Source organism: Oncorhynchus gorbuscha, linkage group LG16 (genome assembly GCF_021184085.1).
Source record: "Oncorhynchus gorbuscha isolate QuinsamMale2020 ecotype Even-year linkage group LG16, OgorEven_v1.0, whole genome shotgun sequence".
Lineage (NCBI taxonomy): Eukaryota > Metazoa > Chordata > Actinopteri > Salmoniformes > Salmonidae > Oncorhynchus > Oncorhynchus gorbuscha.
The window spans coordinates 83,013,988-83,021,393 of record NC_060188.1 but is presented as its reverse complement, the minus strand read 5'-3'; the positions used below and the strand labels follow the sequence as shown (position 1 = coordinate 83,021,393).

Here is a 7,406-nt window from a genome sequence, read left to right as displayed (position 1 = left end):
AATGTGCACTAAAATAACATCAATAATAACATCAGAAATCGCAAAACTGCAGCATTTGTGTGTGCGTGAGCGCGTGTCTGGAATGGTTGTTTTCCTTAGGAAAGCTAAAATGTCCTGGGTCTCAGGGGTAGCCGGCTGGTAAAATTATTCTATGAAAGAGCTGGTCCCAGACTCCCAGTGGACCATAACTTACCATGCTACAGTAAACAGTGCCTTGAAGTATACAACACCGTGCTTTATCCTTCACCACCAGAGTATGATTTAAAGGCTGGCTTGGAAGGCACCACCCCGACACAGTAATTACTAAGAAGAGGTCAAACACACATCTATAAATTGAACGTTAATACACAACTGTCTGATGATAAATTGAATGCAAACTTTCCTATGTGTCTGTGTTTTTTTTTCTTTTTCTGCAGTGCAGACATTAAAACATTTTCCAACTTGGAATCCTTGGTATTGTTTTGGAAAAGAGGGGTCCGGAGGAAGGGAGAGAGAGAGAGGCGTTTGAAAGCTGGAGCTGCTGATGAGATTAGAATGAGCTGGTCACAGAAACAGACAGCATCAGGGAATGAGGGAGGACTCAGCAGTGGCTCTGCTCTATCTGACCAGACCCTCCTGCCTGTACCCAGATGTCAGGGAATAAAGGGGTTTGCATGCATGAACCCAACTTTACCACAACAGGCCAAATCCTGCAGTGGAAGACAGCATCTATGCCCATAAAATGTACACACCAGTCACACACACATGTGCACGCTCATTCACACACACAAGGAGAAAAGGTATTGAAGAACGTTTCCCAAAATCTAGCTATAGTCCTAAGTTCACATCCATGCAGTTTGGGTATGAAATTGTTTGCCAAGCATTAGCCACATTCAGTTTCCTCTTGACAGTATTTTCCATGTGATGCTCCAAAACCTTCCCAGAATCTAACAGAACTGCTAATAAGGCCTATGTGTAAAACTAACCTCGCTATTGAATGAAAGAGGGATTTGATGTGTATTACCGTTTTGTCATCATATCAATGCACAATTCTCCAATGGATCTTGATTCATCCCTGAAAAGCAATCATCTCTGGGTAAGTTTGCTCTGAACAGTTTTTGCACTTAAAATGTGTCCTAAAGCTTAGTTTGCCTGTGTCAGTAGAAAAGTGGTTTGGGGTGGGAAAGATTCATCCAACTATGTTGTAAGTAATATCCTCTTCGACGCCATAGGTTAAAACAATCATGCTTTAGATCTGCTCTGAATTGCTGTCAGTCAGAACTGTTGTATGCTGATGGCTATAAACCACTGCTTGAAAATGACTAGACTTTTTGCAACAACATATTCCATGGCAAGGCATGATCAATTTCTCAAACAAAGCACAATTGCACAAGTTTCCTACAACACTGGAAAAACTCCAGCAACATCAACAGATTCAAATAAAAACACACATTTACGAGCTTGCATATTTATTGCACTACTTTTAAAATTGCCAACAAAAAAAATACATGGGATACTGTAAGTCAAGTGCATCGTTGTAATAATTTTGCAAAGCTGGCATACCGTGTTTTTTTCCAACCATATACAGTGGTAATTACTGAATACCTGACTTACACTACAGCACATCCTGCATATGCTATTCACTTTGCTATGTACAAAATAGCTTACATATCAACTAGTCTGAAAGGAAAGAACTGCAAGAGGAAAAATGTGTAACAAATCAACTCAATGAGGAAGAGAGCAAGCGATCAATAACACTAGAACATGCTGGTACAAAAAGGTCCCCAGAATCAGGGGAGAATGGAAGACAAAAGAATAACAACATGGGCTTTCAAGTTGGTCATTATCATATTAATATTAGAATCTTTAACAAAATAAATTAACAGGGAAGCAAAGACAAAACTGCAAATACTGACATTACTTCGATGTTTTAAATCTATAGCTAAAAACAAAGCTTTTTGGTTTTAGTTTGTCTGTTTTATAACAAAGTAAGCTTCTCATCAACATTCATTTACAAAATCATTCAAAAAATACATAAATTAAAAAGATTGTTCTATTCTAACTTTGCTACATGTGCACCATTTGGAAAATTGTATTACATTTTTTTCAAACAAGATTATATGCATCATGTGATTCCAGTCTCACGTTAACTAACATTAAGTCACACATGACTCTCTATAGGATTAAGTCATATCCAGCTGGTGAAGGAGATGAGGAAAAGTTGAAACCCTGAACCCAAACCCAAAAAGGCTGGGCCTTAAAACACATCGAGTGTGTTCATTCCTTTTAGCATTTACCTCTATCAAGTTCTCTCAAGTGCCATTTTTGAAAAGCATGACTTTTCAAAAAAAAAAAAACCTTCATTTTACGTTTAACCGTTTACTTATTCTAATCAACTTGAAGCAGATAGACATTAACATTGCGTTATTCTGTGGAATCTTCTATATGTTTCCATGTGACGAATTCATAACTCACTTGTTTGTGTGCAAATTCTCTTAGATCTCCGTTACACACAAACATGCTAGGGGCAGAACTGCACTCTTCGTTTCGAGATTGTATGTCAATCAAAACACACTTAAGCTTAACATTTTCTAAAAGTGACCAGTGCTGGGTACTACTAGATACATTGTATACCTTTGAATGCACATGTCAGTATTAAAGGGTAACTAGTGTTTAACAATTGCAGTTTTGTGATTGCTCCCATCAACATGGTATATCCTCAAATCTTCTCACATGAATCCTCTTTTCCTTTAGTAAAACATTGACCATGATAAAAGTTTATATTTCCTCAAATCTTAAATCCAATGAGAAAGCCGCACAGAAAACAACAGTGAAAAACTAAGCCAATCCAGACCAAGTTACAACAACCATGACAAAGAACCAACACCTTCTTTACTCAGAATGTGAAAGTAAAACAAGAAAACCCATCTCGGCTACCTTTCCAAGGAGCAGATTAAAGTCCAAAATAGCACCAATCATCAGTGTCTCAGTTCCGTGGCAGCATCTCACTCACTTACCACAAGGGAACAATGCATTTCTACTATAGCTACTTCTATAGGCTACATCACAGCGTACATAACTGTCTACACATGGTTTTATACTAGCAACAAACATTCTAAAACTTTTAAAAAGCAAACCTACTTAAAACCATAAACGTTTAAAATACTAAAACACACTAGCAAGCATTTACTAGCTAACATGGAAAAAGGGGGGACTCTTAGCCTCAGTAAATACTGTAGAGTGTGTAAATATTAAGAGTTTTGAGAATGAGAGAAGAATTTGAGAGCTGAAGGGTGTGAATCACCCGAAGAGCAGAGCAATTAGGACTATTAAAAAGTAAAATCTTGAACCCAACGTTTGAATGGTTCCGCTTCGAGGTGCAACCACTCCCTTCCAAGACGTTGAAGAGTGTGTTTTGTAGAGATAATGATACAGGTCTAGGCCTAGCTTAATACTGTGTTAAGGAGCGATCACATACTGCAGTTGAGCATGTGAACAGTGCAGAGAACTGAGTGAGTGTTAAAACATAAATAGGAGGATAATGCTGCTGTTTAAACTGTGATTTGTTCTGTGGCAGAGTGGATGACATGCTGCTGCTTGTCAGTTACTGTACTCAGCCCACAAGGGACCACCTGTAGAATTCGTAAACGTAGACGTGGGTCTCTGCTAGTCCCAGATCTGTTTGGGCAGTCACCAAAGCCATGGAAGACAGCACAAACAGACCTGGGATCAGGCTAGGTCTCTGCTGTTGGAGACTGTTGTTACATTGCTTTGTGTCATTCGGCTTTTCCTCTCCTTCCTGAAAACAAACGTATCATCAAGGCTTAGAGTCCCTAACAAGCTACTGTATATCTATCTAATGTGTTAATAAATCACAAAAATAGACAGAGAAGGTATGAAACTTCAGAGTCATCATTATGTCATCTATACCCCCCCTTTCCCTTCCCCCCCAAAAAGGTTAGACATGATTACAAAAATCAGAAATTAAAATACATTTTTTTTCTCCCATTTGTTCTTTATGATGACAGTGTTTTGTTTCTCCCAGGAAGGAGCGAAGGGAAGGACCGGTGAGTTGTTTTGTTGCTGCTCCCCTTTGGTCCGACCGACAGTGACCTGCAGTCTTTTCTGTGAAAGAAAGGAAAAAGTACATTCAAAATTTTAGACATGATAATATAATCGACAACGACTGCTCATGTGGATACTCTAGGTTGAGACTTGCCAAAAGACTTTCCAATTACGTCATCCTGAAGAATCTTCTGTAAATTCAGCTATACGTAGATTTTGGGTCTGACAACATAATACTAGGAAACCTTTTTAACCACAATTTAGCCTAGGCTAGAGCGGGTTTCTCAGGATGTGTATCAGCTGTTAGAACGAGATAATGACACCTTTACAGTCCATTAAATAATATAGTAGCACTGCACTGTCATTCATTAATAGACTTGGCTGATCTTACCTCAGGGGAGCCATCATAGCCTGTTAATTTCAGTCTGAGGGTTAAACTGGTACCTAAGAGCAAGAGAGACAAGCATGAAATATAACTATTTGATTCATGAACAACAGTGAGTCAGTGATCCCTAGCTGCAATTCATTACCCTAGAACTCACAACGAGACAAGCCAATACGAAAACAGAAAAGACAATAAGGGATCTGAGAAAACGCATTTATAAAGCAGACTATAACTCTTAGGCCTACTCCTGGGAAATCCATGTTCTGAATCCAAATGCTCAAAGCAGACAAGGGGATCTTTATGACCAAACAGTTCAACTCAACTCTTGCAATATTGAACTAGAATGCAGGACGACACACAAACATTGGAAAATAATTTTCTAGGACAGAAAAATGTAATGTAAAAACAACCGAACTAGCCCTTCCTAGAATTTTCACATAACTTGAACTCAATACTCTTGGAGAGAATCTGCCCTCCTAACTCCTTCCTTCTTACCGCAACATAGTAGTTTAACATGACTTAGTAGTTTAAATGCACATGTTATATTTACAGTACAGTAAAGTAGAGGCAGTAGGGCAGGCCACCTGTTTAAAAACAGACTGTCTTTTCCACTTCCCAGACTGCAGCTTGGAGCACCTCCAGGCAACACCAGTCAAACGAGGTCACATTTTCCCCCCAGCGGCAGTCCACTGCATTGAGGCTGTCTCGAACTCACTGAACCCACAGGCAGCCTTGAGCTAGCATAGACAGTGCTGCTGCATCGGAGCCATGGACTTATATAACTGGTCAGAGGCATGCTCAATGCTGAGCGGTAGTGATGATACTGTACCAGCTAAAGCTGTGATTGGGTCATAAATACCGGTAAATCACTCTGATTGGACAAGGGAAGGCACACTTGTATCATTACAGATTCTGATTGGTGATGGTTTAGTGTGATGTTCTGATTTGGTTATAGGTTCCTTCCACCATTGGTTAGATTAGGATATGATACTTGCCATGGATCATAATACTTGCCATGGATTGTTTAAAATGCAGATTATATTGCCAAAAGCAATACTGTTCCCCTAGTCTTGAATATAGACAATACATAGAGCAAATTATGATAAAACAATATAGTAACAAGTCAAAGCAATGGCCTAGAGCTACATGTGACAATACGTTGATTTTAATTATCCTATCTATGGTTAGGTTGAGATCTGTGAATTTTAACAGGGCAACATCCAATTTTACCTTGATTATCAGCAAGAGCCGCATTTCTACTGCATAGTCAGTCTGGCATCAGGGCAAGTGTGGGACTGCCAGATAAAATACAAAATAAAAATAAAATATATATATATACACACAAATGTTTTATCATGTTTATCACTACAGATATAATTGAAGAAGCATCAAGCATTCAGTGACAGTCAGTATACATGAAATAAACGGCATCTCAATGCACAATACTGCGCCATGCAGTAAAAGCGTATTATCAAATACACGTGTGCAGAAGGCAGACAAAAATGACTTCATCTTTGACTAAAAAAATATGTAGCTAGTAAAAACAGCAAGCAGCCGTGTATGGGGGGAGAGAACCCCATACACGGCTGCGTTGACCCAACTGCCCCCGTCTAAATACAGATTCATGCAATCCCTGAATGAGCACCTGCCGGCGCTTCACAAACGTATCATTCAACAGCAAAACACCTCGCTACATTGTGATTGTTACAGTTAATATCGTAATGTGTCAAGTAATATAATATTACAAACATAGTTAGCTAGTCAATTAAAATACCAATGCTGCATAAACTTGCTGGTTTGCATGCAATAATCTAGCGTTACGTCAAGCAAATTGTACTTGCCGTTTTTGCTAGCCTCTCAAACAAAGAAAGGGGGTTGCATTCAGTCTACGCCTGAAGCTACTAGCTAGGGTTGGCTCGCACCAAACTGCCATGCCAGCTTGGCAACTCGCTAGTTAGTGAGCTAGCTAACCTCATAGCTAGCTAGCTAACGTAGCTAGACCGGCGAAAATAAAACACGTCTGCTAACACACATATATGTTGCTACTGGCTAGCCAGCTAACCAGATTCGACAAGTAACATCGAACAGCTCATTGTAATTAAATGTACTTACAGATTGAAGCCCAGTTATACTAAAGTCATTTCCATTAGTTCGCTAGCCAGCTAGCGGTGGGGAGGCCAGCTGGCGCTGATGAAGTTTCAATTTTACTGGCACAATGTTGCATACGTGAAGCTCGTAAAAACGGCAAGCAAGCCTTGCGGGTACAGGACCCCATATACGGCTGCGTTGACCCAACTGCCACCGTCTTAAACTAACTAGCTTGCTGTTGGCTCGGGGCCAGGCCCCCCATTACATCTGCAGTAGTGTACAGTCAGACTGCTCCGTGCTTACTCGGCAGTCTGCGGTAACTCAAGGTCCCCCTCTGTCTGGGAGAGACAGCTTCTCCAATCAGCGCGAAGGCCGGTGGAGCCAACCTCTAAACATTGAGGGGATTCGATTAATCTTGCCCGGACGCCATTGTATGCGTGTTTTGCACCGGCTGAAAGTTGACTCCATTGAGTTCGTAACCGGGTTGCTTCCAGGGCGTGAAGTTGGTGCCCAACTCTGTCCGACGGAGAAATCGGCTCAAAACAAACGTGACGTAATTTAGCACGTGTAGTAATGAGCAGGATTCGGTGTTTTCACATGCAAAAGTGCCTTCCCAAAGAAAACTGTTTTAAAAATCCAAACATAAATTATATGGAAAATGGTATGAAAATATTGTATGTTTCTGGACGATGTACAATGTTGACAACATGACAGAGCGGCGCAGATTACTGTTCCATTTGACAATGTCGCTCCTCCCTCACCACTTTTGCTCGGTCACGTCACGGGCCATAGACCAATACCCCGCGGCTCAGCATAATCGAATTCAAATATTAGGTGCACTCGATTTAGTAAAAAATGGGGGTGGCGGTGTAGATAGGCCTACCACGGA

At 40.4% G+C, this 7,406-nt stretch overlaps 1 long non-coding RNA gene across 1 annotated transcript; it reads right to left on the bottom strand.

Moving 5' to 3' along the window:
• Positions 1-1,431: 1,431 nt before the first annotated feature.
• Positions 1,432-6,878, bottom strand: LOC123999236. Its single transcript, XR_006832411.1, has 4 exons — positions 6,542-6,878; positions 5,660-5,724; positions 4,436-4,488; positions 1,432-4,104 (listed from the first exon to the last, which is right to left on the bottom strand). It is a non-coding gene; the product is annotated as an uncharacterized LOC123999236 (long non-coding RNA).
• Positions 6,879-7,406: the final 528 nt, after the last annotated feature.